Raw genomic sequence first — 18,420 nt, 5'->3', positions numbered from 1 at the left:
TACTCCAAAGATATGCTGGTAGGTTAAATGGCTCCTGTCCAAAATGGCCCTAGTAAGTGTGTGCATGTATGTATGCATATGATATGTGTAAGGTTTTTGAGGGCAGCAACTGATGTGAGTGTACAGTATGCAAAGCAATTGCCGATGCTATATAAATACCTGTAATAAATAAAAAAATAAAGCACTGCAAATTATAACATTGATGCCCAAAAAAAACGCAGTCATTACAACAGAGGTTTAATACACATACTCTGAAGGCTGATCACTTGGGGCATAATGTACATACACTGACTGGATGCTGAGCACTACCTGGTTTGTGCACGTACAGTAAAGACTGTTCACTAAGGTATGTATACTGGTGTGTAAATCTCACTAGTGACGTTGATGCTGGGACATCAGCTGTGTACACTGGGGTTCAAATCCTAATAGAGACATGTATTTTGGTATATGTACTGTAGATCTATCTAGAAGCATCAATACTGAAAAATGTATGCTGGGTGTCTAGACTTATATGCTGTTGGGAATTTTATATACAGGGAGCTCAGAACAATGTAAGAGTGAACTATTATTATTTTAGTTATTTTTATTTTCATTGATGTTTTTAAGAGCATAATTTACATAATTTTATTCTATCCCAGAAAATCAATGGTTACTTCAAACACAACTTTCATTTAAGGTCCAATTTTTATTTATTTTTTTTTATTTTTTTTTTGTGAGTTGAAGATCACTTTTTAACCTCACTGGGTGTTTCAAGCAAACCAGGTTAGCACAGCTAATGTAAATTTTACTCCTTTATAACTCATCTGCTAAATGTCTCGAGCTTTCTGGGTTTATGACAATTTAAATTTGCCAAGCCACTGACCAGTTATATCTATTTTGTATTCATAGAAACTGTTGGCAGAACAATAATGAGTATAATTGTATGCGATTCTTGTGTGTTTACAAGACCGCCAAAGTGTCATTTGGCAGTATTTATAGATAATATTGCTTATTAATCACACTATTTAAATTGTAGAATTCATTAGATTAATATTATTTTATACCTCAGTTCACAACTAATGCTTTCAAAAACCTTTATTGAAGCACTTATTTTGTGCATTAAAATCATTTAAGCAATTTCACAGAGTAGATAAAAGAATGTAATGCACGCATCTGAAGCTGATCTTTTCCTAAATGTTACCACCGCACAAAGCTGCATGTTATCAACACAAAAAAAAAACTAGCGCTTGATGACTGAGACTAAAATATGTCATGTTGGCACAGCTATTATAATGGGTTTTCCATTAAATAAAATAATATTGGAAATTATAACACACAATGATGGTAGGACATACTTTATAAATGAATGGATTTTACAAAAACTATGCTGAGTGCCCCTTCTCTTACCTTAAGGATTTGAAGGGAAATCAGCATGGCTTTTATTCAATTTTGCTTCAATCACTTCCACATTTTTAACTGATGTTTATATCTTTTTCACTATTTTAATAAAATTGTTTTTTTTTTCAGATCAATGTTTAATACAGAGTTTTCCAATGACACTGAAGTTTGAGAGCATTATGTTTTTTATGGAGGAACATTCTGTCCTTCCTCCCCTCCCTTAACTTCCCTATATAGCCTTTTATGTAACTGCCAGGTGAGGTGCGAAGGGGGAAATTATAAAGTGTCAGCTACCTTGTATTTCCACTTTCACAGCCAAATTGGGACAATATCTACTTTATTGTAACTTTATATTTGTTATATACAGTGGAACCTTGGATTACGAGCATAATCCATTTCAGGAGAATGCTTGTAATACAAAATACTCGCATATCAAAGTGAGTTTCCGCATAGAAGTCAATGGAAATGAAGATAATTTGTTCCGCATTGACTTCTATTGCATGCAATACCGCATGTGGCCACCAGAGGTGGGGGGGCGCCGGAGAGCCTCGGAAATACTCAGGGACAGCTCTGCTGAACTCGGAAAGCCTCAGAAAGGCTCGGAAACACTCGGGAATGGAGTATTTCCGAGTGTTTCCGAGCGATTCTGGGTATTTCCGAACGGCTCCGAAGTGTACCTCTGGCCAAATGCGGTACTGCACACCCCATTAGCTTGAATTCTGCTCGTTTTGCGAGACAACATTCGCAAACCAAGTCAGAATTAGAAATAAAGTTGCTTTTCTTTCAAAACGCTCGTTAACCGCGTTACTCGTTAACCAAGGTTCCACTGTATTTGCATTACCATAGCATAACATATATATATACTTTACATATCTGTAAACCAACACTTGAACACTGTCTGTTTTAACAAAGGGTTACAAAATTTACAAACTGCCCTCCTGCATTGTATGTTAATGAGGGATAGCTTAAGCCAGCCATAGACGGTTTGGAATCTCTGCTGGTTCAGCAGTTCAGTTCAAGTTTTAGACAGGTCCTACTGGAAAACCAGCCTTCGATCAGCTGCTGCAGCCAATGGCTGCTCACTGCCAAGTGTATATTGGGGAGTCCCAGCTGTCAAAATACAATAGGGCAGCAGGGGAGATTGTTGCATCCCTATGCCCTGCTCTGGAATTCTGTACGTCCTACCAATTTACATTTGACAGTTTTGTTAATTCTACTCCTCTCCAATAGACCTTCTGCATTTGATCAATTTTAGCATAAGCACGTAGCTATGCCCTTTTATAGCATCTATAACATGACCCTTACTAACAACCAGAGGAAGCTGGTGGGATTTGTGTTCCTGACAGCCTGGCAGATGTGAGCCAGAGCCTGGCAACAGCCATTTCTTTACTTTGGTGAGGTCAAGCAAAGGCTCATGGGGACTAGGGTCCACGAGAAGTTCACTTTTATACTTGGGGACTCTCACACTAAATTCTTGAAGGTCTGGGATAAGGCCTTGGATAATCTAAAATACCCACCTGACTATAAATTGTACAATGGTCTCGGTATGATAACTCCCAATCTGTCAGGAAAGATTTCACCTGCTGGTGGCACTGTCAGATCTTTGGGCCACAGTACTGGTGTCCACCAGCGGGTGTCCTCCAGCAGTCTGGAGCCGACATCATCTCCTGCAATCAGGTGTCACCTGAGACTGATTGCAGGAGGTGTGTATTTATACCCGGCAAGATGCTCACACATTTGCCTTGGTATTTTCCTTGAGCCCTGACCTCTGTTTTTTAACATGTGATCCTGATCCTGATCCTGAGTCTGTATCCTGTATCCTGTGACTCTGTATCCATTCCTGAACCCCTGCCCTGCAGCCTGATCCCTTCCGCTAGTTCCCCCTGTCTCCTGTTACCCTCTCCCTGTCCTGTCTTGTTCCCAGCCCAATCTGCTTGATCTCCTGTGTATGACCCTGGCTTGTTCGTGATTACAATTACATCTTACTCCTGTATATACTTTTGGTTTGGGCAGTTACTTGTTGTATGTCACTAGGGTTAGGTGCTGGTTAATCACTGTTTGTCATATTGGATTTGTGTTTACTTTTGTTTATTTACTTTTCTTATAATAAATTATAATACTTTTTACTTTACACGCGTTTGGTTCACTCTGTTGCAGTCCACACAGTTCTGGTCACACTAGTTCATGATATAATACCAAGGCCATCCCTGACCAGAAGTGACTGCACAGAGGAGCCATCTTGGTTCTGTTGTTTTTGCTAAAATGCATTCAGAAGTAGTTGTTTATCTTTCTTCACTGGTGACGGAGGATAAGAATTATTGCCATCAGGTATTGAAGGAATCGGGCCAGGGATTAACTTTTAGAGTGTATCTGTCTGGCCCATTCTCTAGTTGATCAGGACAGTATGCTGTTTGAAAACATTCAGCCTTTGATTCAGGTATGTGCAGAGCTAGCTTTGTCCAGTATTCTTAAAGGTAGTGATGACTTTTCTCCCTCCTTCAGTATGGCTCAGGAAGAATTTTTAGTGTGGCTTTTGGAGGATGACTCTGCATATTTCTTTGAGTACTATTCAGCATGTTCCCAACAGGTGCTAGTGGAGTGTGTTAACGCAGTGCAGTCTCTTGTCAGACAGGCAGCATGTAGACTGAATTTTGTTCAGCCATTTCTATAAGCATGGTTTGATATATTGCACTCAGCCTCAGTCAGCTTACAACAACCCATTCCTGCTGCCAGACACCTGCCTGCTCAAATGTCTCTCTCTCCATCACCCACGGCAACCACAGTCTCAGCCCAATATACCCTGCTACCAACAAAGTATCAGTACCCTGTTTCCACTTGCTGCACCTACCCTGCCTTTAACCCATCTGCCTCTTCTCTGCTGCCTGCAACAATCCCACAAAAATTCTCCCAAGCCACTGTTCCCTTTTCCTTACCATATTCCAGCCCTTCCTCTCAATAAGTTGCACCCCTTACTTACAGCCCTGCAGTCACTTACAGAATTTCAGTGGCTAAACAAAAGAAGAAACTGAAGTTTTTCCCAACCCATACAATCCTGCCAATCTGCTCCAGCCTGCTTCTGCACCAGCTGATCTGCTCCAGTCTACTTCCACACCAGCCAATCAGCTCCAGCCTGCTTTCATGCCAGCCGACCTACTCCAGTCTGTCTCCATGCCAGCTGACCTGCTCCAGTCTGCCTCCATGCCAGCCGATCTGCTCCAGTCTGCCTCCATGTCAGCTGATCTGCTCCAGTCTGCCTCCATGCCAGCCGAGCTGCTCCAGTCTGCCTCCATGCCAGCCAAGCTGCTCCAGTCTGCCTCCATGCCAGCTGATCTGCTCCATTCTGCCTCTATTATTGCCAATGGGGTCAGGCTAGTCTCTGATGGTCCTGAACCTGATGACCCAAATAACTCTGCCAACCTTCTGCCTGCTGTCCGGCCTGATGCTCCAGTATTTGCTGTTCAGCCTGATCTTCCGGTGCCCATGGTCCAGCCTGATGTTCCGTTGCCCATGGTCCAGCCTGAAGTTTCCGGTGCCCACCGTCCAGCCTGAAGTTCCAGTGCCCACGGTCCAGCCTGAAGTTCTAGTGCCCACGGTTAAGCCTGAAGTTCCAGTGCCTGTTCCCCAGCCTGATGTGCTGTGCTGTGCCCGTTTCCCAGCCCGATGTGCCGGTGCCCGCTCCCCTGCCTGATGTGCCAGTGCCCACTCCCCAACCTGATGTGCCAGTGCCTGCTCCCCAGCCTGATGTGCCGATGCCCTTCACCCAGCCTGTTGAGCTGATGTCCGTCACCCAGCCTGCCAACCTTCTGCCTGCTGTCCGGCCTGATGCTCCAGTATTTGCTGTTTAGCCTGATGTTCTGGTGCCCACGGTCCAGCCTGATGTTCTGGTGCCCACGGTCCAGCCTGAATTTCCGGTGCCCACAGTCCAGCTTGAAGTTACGGTGCCCATTTCTCAGCCTCATATGCCGGTGCCTGTTACCCAGCCTGTTGAGCCAGTGTCCGTCACCGAGCCTGATGTGCCAGTGCCTGTTCCCCAGTCTGATGTGCTGGTGCCCGTTCCCCAGCCTGATGTGCCGGTTCCCATTACCCAGCCTGATGTGCCGGGGCCCGTTGTCCAGCCTGATGATCCAGTTCCTGATGCTTGGCCGATGTTCCAGTGCCCGCTGCCCAGCCTGGTGTTCCAGTGCCCACTGCCCAGTCTTATGTTCCAGTGCCTGCTGTCCAGTCTGATGAGCTGATGCCCGATGTCCGGTTTGATGATCCAGTTCCTGACCCCCGGCCTGAAGTTCCAGTGTCCACTGTTCGGCCTGATGTTCCCATGTCCGTTATCCGGCCTGCTGTTCCAGTGCCAGCTGCTTGGTCTGATGTTCCAATGCCCGCTGTCCAGTCTGATCCGATGCCTGAGGTCCGGCCTGATGATCCAGTTCTTGACGCTCGGTCTGATGTTTCAGTGCCTGCTGTTCGGCCTGATTCGCCAGCACCTGCTCTCCAGTTGGATGATCCGATGCCCAGCTTGATGTGCCTCTGCCTGCTGCCCAGCTTGATGTGCCTCTGCCCGCTGCCCAACTTGATATGCCTGTGCCCACTGCCCAGCTTGATGTGCCGCCACCCAGCTTGATGTGCCTCTGCCCACTGCCCAGCTTGATGTGCCTGTGCCCACTGCCCAGCTTGATGTGCCTCTGCCGGCTGCCCATCTTGATGTGCCACTACACACTGCCCGGCTTGATGTGCCTCTGCCCGCTGCCCAGCTTGATGTTTCTCTGCCCACTGCCCAGCATGATGTGTCGCTACCCGCTGCCTAGCTTGATGTGCCTCTTCCGGCTGCTCAGCTTGATGTGCCTCTACCGGTTGCCCATCTTGATGTGCCTTTGCCCGCTGCCCATCTTCATGTGCCTCTGCCTGCTGCCCAGCTTGATGTGCCTCTGCCAGCTGCCCGGCTTCATGCCATGGACTTTTTAGAGCTGAGACTAGTTGGAGCATCCGGAGGTTTCTCCTTCGAGGGGGGTACTGTCAGGAAAGGTTTCGCCTGCTGGTGGCAGATCTTTGGGCCGCAGTACTGGTGTCCACCAGCGGGTGTCTCCCAGCAGTGTGGAGCCGACATCATCTCTTGCAATCAGGCATCACCTAAGACTGATTGCAGACTGATGCTTACACATTTGCCTTGGTATTTTCATTAAGCCAAGACCTGTGTTTGCTAATCTGTGATCCTGATCCATATCCTGTATCCTGTGACCCTGTATCCGTTCCTGAACCCCTGCCCTGCAGCCTGATCCCTTGTTCCCCCTGTCTCCTGTTACCCTCTCCCTGCCCTGTCTTGTTCGCAGCCCAATCTGCTTGATCTCCCGTGTATGACCCTGGCTTGTTTACAATTAAGATTACATCTTACTCCTGTATATACTTTTGGTTTAGGCAGAAACTTCTTGTGTGTCACTGGGGTTGGGTGCTGGTTAATCACTGTTTGTCATATTGGAGGTGTGTTTACTTTTGTTCATTTACTTTTCTTATAATAAATTATCTTACTTTTCACTTAACACACATTTGGTTCACTCTGTTGCAGTCCACACAGTTCTGGTCACAATAGTTTATGATACAATCCCATCCCCCCTCCCCTCTTTCCTATCCTCCTTATGCAAGTACCCCCCCACTCCCCCTCTTCATACCTGGCTTCTCTTTTTCTTCACTTTCTGTTGTTTATGATCATGTAAACCCCCTCCCCCTAGAGTATCTACTCCGAGCCAAACGATCCATAACCGTCGAATCTAAGCATAACCCACTGGCATACTCGGCATCCTTACCTCCTGCACTGGTTACAGAGCTCAAGGTGTCTTGAAGTCTTCTGTACTTTGCCTCTGACCATAGCTCTTGTTGTAACACTCAAGTATACCTTTAGAAATTTTGCCTCTGTTCAACTCTTCTTGGTCACACTTCAGTTATGTGTTCCTACACCATTTGTAAAACTTCAAAGCCTAATAAATCATTTGTGAAACAAAGCAAAGTGTATAGTAGAAACCATAGGTGTGCGCAGCATATTGCATTAGGGTGTGCACCCCAAAGCTTAAACACACATGTGCAGTAGAGCAGTAGACGGTGTCAGTAGTAATAAGATTGGTGTTAGTATTTTTGTTTTTATTATTTAATTTTGTTATTATTTTTTCCAATTTTATTTATTTTTTATTATTTTTTTACAATATGTTTTTTTTTTACAATTTCTTAGGAGCCCCATTGAGGGCCTTTGGTGAAATAGCAGAGAAAGGGACTGAGGACAGAGATTCTCTAGTCCCTTTCTTTGTAGCCTCAGCAGCCACAGGAATAGGGCCATTCGGGAGTGGAAATCTGCATTGCACAGGGTGATTAGGGTGTGACTAGGCACACCCAGCACACCCCGTGCGCACGCCTATGGTAGAAACCCACATCATCTCAATTTCTTCGACCACTTGTTTTTCTGTGTAAGCTTTCAAAAAGTATGTCCGGTATGGTATGTGTCTTTTTTTAACTTGTAGAAAGTATAAATGTATTTAGTATCTCAATTTTTTCCAAGCACTCCACTTTGTTTCCTGGGCACACATAGCATGGTGATTGCCAGAACTCTAAACTGCATAGAAAATTCTCATAGATGAGCACAGCCCTAACATTTTGCCTTTACTTTACTTTACTGTACTGCAGTGGGTAACAGTTCATAGATCAGATTTTCTTAGTGAGTTCCAGGTGCTTAAAGCATTACTAAACCCAGGACCCTGCATTCACCTTATCTGGTCTCCTACAGTACACAGAACATGGAAATGCAAGTTTTATTAAATATAAACTGCTAAATACCCTTTTCTCATCAGCAGTATATAGCAGGCGTGTGACTTCTATCAGTGTCTGGTTAAAGCTTGTAGGAGGAGTTTTCATTCTCCCTTGATTGTCCTATAAGGCTAGGGACCCCTGACCCTCTGTCTGGACAGTGCTGATGGGCCCTGTGCTGATCACATGCACTCACCAAGAAAAAATAAATAAACTCTCTAGCAATACACACCAAACTGAGCATGTGCGGCTTGCCCCCCAAGGCTCTGTTCTATCAGGAAATGGATTGGGGACAGTGGAAGAAGGGGGGGATCAGAGAAGACAGGATAAAACAGCCTTTTTACACAATGCAGAGGATTAACCCCTTAAGTTCCACGGTGAGTATAACAAGCATGCTTTACTGCATATACAGACTGATTTTAATGTTGTGGGTTTAGTAACACTTTAAGACAAATAGACTGCAAAACTGACATATATTGCTGTGCCACATGAGTATAATGGGATGTTCCCTGATTCATCTTTTAACAGAAATTATGTTTTTTATCGCACAGGACTTTTGGACCGCCTCCTCAGTATACTTACCCACTCAGCAGTTCAACATAGGGTGCCAATAAAGAGATGCTGCAGATTTGACCACTAAGAAAGCTTTATTAATTCACTTCACACTGCACTTGCAAAAAAAATAAATTCCCATAGAAGCCAGATTTATTATTTTTTTTTCTTTATTAATACAGTTTAAAGGAACTTAATTTGCAATGAAAACAATCAACCATGCTAGAGCTATGTTATCCAACTCCAGCAAATAAAATAATTCAAGGGGGTATTAAAAAATATATGTATTGTCAGTTAAGTAAGCTGCTAGTTATGATGTGAGTAGAATTATTATAGTAAACAGCAGAATTGAGTGAAAATAGAGAAGGAGGGCAAAGATACAATAGCTTGGTAGCTCTGAATGGGAATGGCAACTTTAAACATGATCAGTGGTGTGTGTTTATACTACACATCACACTCCTTGCACACATTCCATGATTTATGTATAAAGATTAAATAATAAAGTATAACATTGAATACATTTTTATCTATAACAATTGACAGGTGATGTACCTGAGATTATAAGGAACAGGCAGAGGAGTGATATTTAAATTAATAAAGAAGGAGGCGTGTATGGTTTAAATATAGTGAGACATGGAGATAGGTGTGTGGGGGGGTAGGTAAATGTAAGCCAATAGGAGAAAGAGGAAGGGACATGACTATTCCATACAACATAAACATGCATAAATGAGATGACTCCTTTTATTCACTACAGGATAAACAATCTTTCAATGTCTTTGTACCTGTACTGTGTCACGGGTTAGTAAGCAATGTGTGCAGATACCTATAGATGTAGATTGAACCATCCAAGAATTCTTCTTTTCAGTAAATGGCGATTAGATCTGCACCAGACATGGCCATCCAAACAGATTGACAGATTTGATTGATATGCATGTTTAGGAGAGAAAGAAATTGGTCAAGAACCAAATACAATCTCCTTTGCAGCCTGCAAATGATTGCATATTCAACTCAAACCATTACAGATGCTATCAGCAGTCAATACATGTTCCAGTTATTGGCATAAAAGATCTAAAATGACTTTTTTCCAGCCGGCAACCTGACTGTGTATAGATATCTTCAGAAGGCTTAAAATAACATAGAGTCTTGACTTTGTTGCTGTAATAATAAAAGTAACTGTAAAAAATTATTAGGCAAAAGTGACTACATTGTAAATAGGAATAGGAAAATATATTATTAACACTGGATAATAGATCTAACATTAAAAAACAATAACTAATTCACAAAGAGACTAAAAATATGAATCAATATGACTGAACCGCAAGAATTAAGGACTCTTTATATTGTATTGTTTAAGCAAGATATAAAACATTAAATGATTTCATAGACAGTCTCTTTTACATACCTCATGTATAGAGAATCAACAAAATTAAAAGTTATTTCATTAACCTGCAAAAAACTGCAGATTTTGCCTAAATGCATTGGAGTCATTGTGGAAGGTGAAATTAAGATGTTTTTGGTTGTTTATAAAGGGGGAATGGGCTTTAAGTAGCTCCTTAGGGTTGAAAAAGCTATTTTCATCTAAACTGGCCCTACTCTTGTGCCAAACAATGGTCCTTCATTAGCCTTATTATTTCTCATGTTCACAGACAGAACAAAGTAAAGAAAAAAACGTGCGGCAATACACAAATAACAATCAAATATACTAAGAAGGGAGTAAAAAATACAAAACAAACTCTAGGTTGACTATTTATTTAAGTATACACTATGCAATTCCTTCAGTGAGTTATTTCTAGATGTTCATCTGTCCTTATTTGACAGCATAATTTTCAAAGAGAATTTGCTCAATGTGCAATGTGGCAGCTAATGTGTGAATCTTGTTTTATTTTCAATGTGACAGGTGAATCTTGTATGGTAATGAATTCTTTCCATTAAAGGATAAGTTCACCTTTACAAAAGAAATAATACATGCACATTTTTTTTCAGGTAAAAAAATATGCATTTAATATTTTTTTTATTAGGAGGCTGTAACGCCTTGCAACAGCGATCAGCACAGATCATTACCTACCTGGAGCGTTCAACAGCACCCTTGTAGTTAATTGAGAACTACAAACCAACAGCCGCAAAGACCGTCGTTACCTGTACAGGGATCTGTGAATCAATGACATTGCCATGTGGGTGGAGTCCCGCACAGCTGCACTCTTTTTAAAATGTGACAGCGAGTGCGGGGAGAAGATTGCTGGCTCGCTGTCACAAAGAGGTGGATGGAGGAGGGGGGTCAGATGCTATTCAGAAAGGTGAACTTATGCTGTAAGTTGTATGTTAATGGAAAAATCCTCCCTGAAAATTATAGGATAACAAACATCAAAAGCTGCAAAATACAGATGGACAAATGTCCAATAAGTATTCACTGTACAAATCCATAGACCCCTAAATTAAATAAACAAAACTGCCCTAATACACACAAAAAAAAAAATGGATTTTTTTCTTGTTACGCAAAGCTCAAAGAGCAACATTTAGAATTTCTGCTTTAGCAAAATTTTGCCAATTTTGAAATCGCCAATTTCACAGTGAACTCACTTTCATGAAAATAACTCCACATATCTCTACTAGTATATATCAGTGAACTCACTTTCATGAAAATAACTCCACATATCTCTACTAGTATATATCAGTGGTAGGTGGAGAAATATGGATCTAGAAATACAGTGCAGCATTTCTCACTTATTTGAAAGACTGATGGCAGATGCAAGGAGGCTGAATTACTATTTGATTAAAGAATGTTAACACAATAAAATGTGTGAGGATTCACCTCAATTAAATCATGTGAGAAGAAAATCCCTATTTACTTATTTCATCTGCACGTGATTGGATAACAATAACAATAATTGTGTGAACATTCTCAAATTCTTTTGTATATGAGCCTCAGTGTTACTAGGTGACACATTTGTTACAGAAATAAATCACACCTTTAGTATTTGATTTAAAATAATTCTTTCTTTCATTATCTTTAGCATGCAAGGCCTTTTCTTAAAATATTATTTAGCTCAGAAAAGTATATCGCTGAGCCACTGTCTTTAGTTCCTGTGTACGTTTCAGTTCATATCGCTTAATCCCAATGACATTTCACTGGCTTCCTGCTGTGAAGTCCATTCCTTGACTTCTCACAAGCGAGGCCTTGTTACCCATGTAAAAAAAATAAAAATCTGTATTCACAATTTGACATTACATTTGCCTAATGTCCTGTAATATTATCTGGCAACTGAAAGAAGTTGTTCTTTCTACAGGAAGTTAATGGGAGAGATATATTGCAAAAAGGAGATGGAACCCAGATAGGGGGGTCACATTCAGAGTTGCTTTAATGTGCTGTACCTTTTGTTGTTAATTCCAATTTACTAAAGTTATGGATTAAAGGTAACAACACTTAAAACCACTAAGTAGTCTTATCTTTAATAAGAAAACATTATATTGATTTTAATTTGTCCACCACTAAAGATCAGAGAAAGGACTTCTCTGTTATTTCATGCATAGGCCTAACTTTTGTTTTGAATATGACACATTGCATAAAACATCCTGATGCTGTAAACAGCTAGCAAATGTAGGGGAATAAAATAACATGGCATTGTATAGTGTGTGCATAACCTTAAAGTTGAGCTGTAGTTAAAAAAAGAAATAGATAAATAAATAATCGACTAGTACTGGCCAAAATACAAAAATGTGAATTTTGACTTATCAGTAAATTCCAAATCTCGGGTTGCAGGACAAAGGACAGGAAGTCAGAAACCATGTGCTCTATGTGAATAAGAGAATGGTTTTTTGGTGGCATTTTAAGGGTGCTAGGCAAAGAAAAATTGCTTACAATGCTCCAAAATATAAAAAAGTATAACAAAATTTATTACAAATGTGCTATATGCCGCTACCTTCAGTTGATTGGACACTGGCAAAAGCTTTGATAGAAAAACTTCCCTTGCACCTACATACAACCCAACTCACTCAATGGGACTCAAGTGTTGCACTAAGCAATGAGGAAAAACAGAGGACACAAGAGAGAGACATGTTTCCTGTACTGTACTCCAGACATAGAATTTATTGGTCAGCAAAAATCCTCATTATCGTAATCATACATTACAGGACACAGAACAGAAAGCCACAGACTAGGGGACACCTTCAAGCAAAAAAGGGGGGGACAGCATAGCAAACAGCAGTAATAGGCCCACAAAAAATAAGGGTCAGCAGACCTGATACATTCAGATGACAGTTTGATGTACCTTGTGGTTGAAGCTAGCATCAGTAGATGCCTGAATGTCCACCAAGTAAAACTTTGAGAAAGTATGGACAGAAGATTAGGTGATGACCTAGAAAATCTGCAAAAGGGATGCTTGATGCTGAAAGACCCAAGAAATACTGACAGATACGGTAGAATTGGGAAAGAGGACACCATTCAGTGAGGCTGTAAGCCCTGTAAATGAACTGCCTGAGCCACCACCTAGCAATGGTGAAAGAAGAAGCAGCATGTCCCTTCTTGGGACTTTCAGGAAGGACCTTTAACAGGAGGTCTGGCCTGTTTAGAAGAGGCCAAGGCTCATTCACTTGGCTACCAGGCAAGTTGTCCTGGGTCAAATTGGAGTGATGAGGATCACCAGAATCCATTCTTCCTCTATCTTGCAGAGCAGTCAAGAGAGAATCTTCACTGGAGGTAACAATACAGTACACCAGTCTAAAAGTGGACCAAGGAATCACCATAAAGTCAACCATGAAGTCTAGGGGGATCCCTGAACCTGGCCACAAACCTGTCCAGATCCTTGTTGAATCATGAGAGCATGATGTACACATCTAGTATTCGTCATTTCTGAAAAAGCATCAGGAAGATCCCAGGGTTGAGGGATCACTCTCTGAGTCCAGACATTGGTGACTTAGAAAGTCTGTTTGCCAATTTTCTACTCCCAGTATCTAGATAGAGAGAGAGAATTAGAATGTGGTTCTCCACCCAGGAAAGAATCAGCCTTGCTTCTTTCATTTTGCCTGGTACCCCCTTGGTGGTTTATGTTCACCACAGCCATGCACCCTGACTGGGTGTCACCACCCAAGCAGCCACAATGTATAGGAAAAACCTGCCAAACTTAAAAAGGAAAATGTTATAATAATATTATCTACTGCCAGCATAGTGGAGACATTTACCAAGGGAGATAACACAATAAAGTGACCACATGTAAAACTAGGACCCGGTCACAATTATAGTAAAACCTGTCTTGCCTTATCCATGCTGCAGGTTCCCAGAGGGGACAAAATATCACCCGTCATAGTGGGCATACCCCTGAAGGGATCTTCAGGGTCTGGGTGCAATATGAATGGAACACTGCCCTGGACCTGTATAGAACCCTATGGCTAACTAGACTCATTGAACCATGTGCTAAGATGAGCACTTGAATGCAGGATCCAGTGACCGAAGACAAAATTACAGGCTGACCCCGCTGCTGCTGGTTCTGTGTATGGTTCCCAAGATGTACCCAAGAGTAACCAATCTGGAAACTGCTAGTGATCTTCATGGATGCATCAGATGAATTAGTGAGGAAAAATAAAAAAGAATGGTTTAGGAAACTTCAGCATAGGAGAAGAGGTTCAACGCCTAGCAAACACTAGCAACACCAAAAAAACATGTCCCATGGAGTGGGTGGGGCTATGTGGAGGTGAACTGGGCATTTCCAGCAAATCTTTTTCCAGTGTCCAATTACCTGAGGATAGGTGCATATAGCCCATGATCTATAACTAACTGTCATGTGTCCTGTACTGTACAATTAGGATAAAAGTTGTTCTGCAATAATCATCTTTAATATGGAGCTGTACCCCAAAATACTTTCATGTTTGCCACTTGGTGTCCTCAGGTCTCTGAACTGAATGATGGCATGTCTCATTGGAACTACTTCTTCAAAGCCCCTGGGGCAGCATTATTGCTTAGCCTGGGATCAGAATATTACAGACCTGAATGGTGCACACATTGAACAGAACACCCATGGAAAAGAAGTATTTTGGATAAATATATGAGATATCAGGAAAAGACAATGCTTTTTCACTCTCTATTAAACATAAGTGTTTATGCCAAAGTGGTCCAATGTAAGTATGCAAAATATATCATCTCTGGAGTTTAGCTTCAAATGTTTATTTGTAAACCAAAAAGTGAATATATATTCAAAATTACAGTATATTTAAAATAAATAAACAAAATGGTTTCCTTTAGTTCCACAGATAATTTGCACAAAATAAGTTCTTATCGACAAATCATCAAGAGCAACAAAAATAAAGCCTGAAAAATAATTTTGCATGCCATTTAGTTCTCATTTAAAATTAGGCAATAGTTTTAAACATTTCACAGTTGATTTTGTCTGTGTGATTGTTGTACTTTGCAAAATGTTAACTCACCAAATCACCATGATCAAAGTAAGGCTCACCATAATTAATTAAAGTGTAATTAAACCCAAAAATGTGTTTATGTATATGTATTTAACATTATATCCTATAGCTGTGTGCAGTAGCTAGCCATTATGCATATTTTTTTTGTAAATACCTGGTTGATCCTGCCATTTCCATGAACTTTTTCACGGTCAGTGGCAAAACAATTGCATTTCACCTCTTGGCGCCGCCCCACGTCTAATGCTATCCCCATTGATTTCTAAAGCTATCCCCATCAGACTCACCTGCTCAGTGGTATAGCACCAGTTCTCTTGTGGGCTGAATTACTAACAGCATCATTCAACCTACTTCCTGTGCGAACAGGGTGCCAAGCCTCTGCCCCCACCACCCTGGAATCACAGGAGAATGCTGCAGATAGTGGTAGCATGTGATTGCATGATGCCCTTTAGGATGCACTGCTGGGGGAAGAAGAGGGTGAAGAAGACCCATGATGTCACCGGATTGGACTGAAGATGCCTGGAAAGAAAGGTAAGTATGAAGATTTTTTTTGCATAGGTGTTGGGGTGCTTCAATGGTGGGCAGGGAGCAAACATGGAGTGAAGGACCCAATCCAAGAGTTGGGCATTAAGCATACAGTATATCCAGGAATTTCAGAAATCTGGGATTACAAAGTAATTCTACAATAAGTTTCATATTCAGTATAACAGAAATTAATATGGTAAATAAAATGTACAGTTTGTGCTTGAATATTTATCTTTATATTTCATCTTTTCCACGAAACAATGACTAAAGCATTTTACTAATAAGTCTCGTATTAACATCATTCTGTCTCCCATGCATACCTGATGTCTGCTGTGTGTTTAGAGCTGTGAAGATGCATTTCATTATTGCATTACCTGCAGTTGCACAATGCTTTTGTGCTGAGGAATACATAAATATGTTTTATATCATTGGAGTTTTATTGTGTGCTTGCATTGACATTTTTATATTTGCTATTTATGGAAGGGAAGGAGATTTGTTTATGAGGGTCATCAGGAAAAAAGAAACTAAGCCCACGTGTGATATGGTTTCAGAATATCTCCAGGGTATTGAGTCAATGTGAAACCCACCCATGTCAGGGATAAAGCATGTGCCTGAATGAGCTGTAGATTACTTCTGGGTATTCAAAGACACAGAGGTTGTAAGCTTCAAGGTTTCCTAAATGATGTTAGAATTAAAATCATATTTTCTTGTTCCCCTATGCTCTGTTCTTTCCTTCTAGTGTACTGTGCATGTTACTGGAGATTGCAGGTCACTACACACAAAAGAACATTCAGCATGACTGTTAGTATAGGCTTTATGGCACAAGGGAATGAATAGTGCTGGATTAGTCTGTATGCGTATGGATTAATAAACTTACACAAATATCAGTGCTGTGTATTAACCCCTAGCTACCAATTTGATTTAACACTTCATCATCTTAGAGCCCTGACACCCAACCTGCAGCCCTTTGCCATTTTTTGTGAGGCCCTGGTAGCCCTGAAGACAATAATCTTTGCTTCCCTATATCCCTGTTATAGTAGTGATTTCTATCAATCTCGTGTAATATGTCTCCAGTCTATACCTGTCTTCTAAAGCATGTTCCCAGTCTCTAAAACTCCTAAAGCATGTTCACAGTCTGACAGTCTCCTGTAGCATGTCCACAGTCTCTGATCATCGCTTGTATCATGTCTGCAATCTCTGACCATCTCTTGTATTATATCCACAGTCTTTTACCATTTCTTGCATTATATCCACAGTCTCTGACTATCTCTTCTTTCATGTCCGTAGTCTCTTACCATCACCTATATTATGTCCACAGTCTAACCATCTCTTGTATCATTCCTTAGTCTTTAACTACATCCTGTTGGGTGTCTGGTGTCTTTGAGAACTCATTTTCACTGCATTTTATTTGCAGCCTTTTGTAATGTTTGGGCTGCACTTGAGGGCCCCAATATCAAGAAAGTTGACCATTACTGGCCTAAAAAAATCAGAACAATTAAAATGTATGTAAACCCTAACAATACATTCCTCTAATTTCGTTTTCATTTTTCTGTATTAAATATACCCCTAAAAGGGTTTTTGTTATATCTGTTGGATAAGTGCAAAAAATATCTATTGATCATGAAAGAAATCTTGAAAGATGATGGCTCCCCACCCCAAACACTTACCTGTGGTCTACCAGCAGTCTTCATTGATTTACGCCACTTCCTGATTCTTCCTGAGCCATAGGCTCCTGCTGTTGTCAGTCAAATTGTTGGGAGGAGCAACATGGCTTGCTGGATGCTGTGTGTGTCCATCGATACACACACAGCACAGTGAGGAGCATGTGTCCCCTAAGAAGACAGCTTCAAACAGGTGGGAGGGCATCCCAACCGTCCCAAATGTAAAAAAAAAAAAGACATTTTATTTTGCACTTAGTACATCTCTCCTGATCATATCAAACAAAGATCAGTCTGCTAGTATAGATTAAATGTTTTGCTTTATGGAATGGGAGAGGCCAGGGAGAGGTTACAATGAAACTGTCAGATAAAATGAATGAGATAAGTTTAAAAGATAAGTAAATGTAATATACTTTCCTAACTATATGCTAGCAACATAAGGATGAATAAGAGTGAATGTTGACTGAGAGAGTGAATTTCCTATTTAACCGCTTGCCGACCAGCTGCCGTCATTATACTGCGGCAGGTTTGCACGGCTGCGCGAATCTCCGTAGGTGTTCGTCGCTGCTTTAAGAGCGATAGGGGGTGCACCTCTGGAGCTGGAGCCCATGCACATGGCCGGCGGCCACGATGTCCACTGGCCACCTGCAACCATTCCACAGAAAGCCAGAATGGGGATCTGTGTATGTAAACACATAGATCCCTGTTCTGACAGGGGAGTAGAGAGAGATCTGCTGTTCCTAGTGATCAGGAACAGCGATCTCTCTCTTCCTCCAGTCAGTACACTGCCCCCACAGTTAGAAGCACCTCCCTAGGGAACTTTTAACCCCTTGGTCGCCCCCTGGTGTTTACCCCTTCCCTGCCAGTGACATTTATACAGTAATCAGTGGCTATTTTTAGCTCTGATCACTGTATAAATGTTGATGGTCCCAAAAAAGTTTCACATGTCTGATCTGTCCTCCGCAATGTCACAGTCTCGCTAAAAATCGCAGATCGCCACCATTGCTAGTAAAAAATAAATAAATAATAAAAATGCCATAAATCTATCCCCTATTTTGTATAACTTTTGCACAAACCAATTAATATACGCTTACTGCAATTTTTTTACCAAAAATTTTTAGAAGAA

The 18,420-nt window shown here is 41.4% G+C and overlaps 1 long non-coding RNA gene across 1 annotated transcript in view; it reads right to left on the bottom strand.

Moving 5' to 3' along the window:
- Nucleotides 1-15,135: 15,135 nt before the first annotated feature.
- LOC141127889 (uncharacterized) overlaps nt 15,136-18,420 on the bottom strand; it is an 88,116-nt gene continuing 84,831 nt past the window's right edge. Inside the window, exon 3 of the long non-coding RNA XR_012241604.1 lies at nt 15,136-15,630. This is a non-coding gene — a long non-coding RNA (uncharacterized lncRNA). The remainder of the gene's footprint in view (nt 15,631-18,420) is intronic.

This window comes from Aquarana catesbeiana, linkage group LG02 (genome assembly GCF_042186555.1).
Source record: "Aquarana catesbeiana isolate 2022-GZ linkage group LG02, ASM4218655v1, whole genome shotgun sequence".
Taxonomy (NCBI): Eukaryota; Metazoa; Chordata; class Amphibia; order Anura; family Ranidae; genus Aquarana; species Aquarana catesbeiana.
The sequence above is the reverse complement of the archived record's forward strand: the minus strand, read 5'-3'. Positions and strand labels throughout refer to the sequence as shown.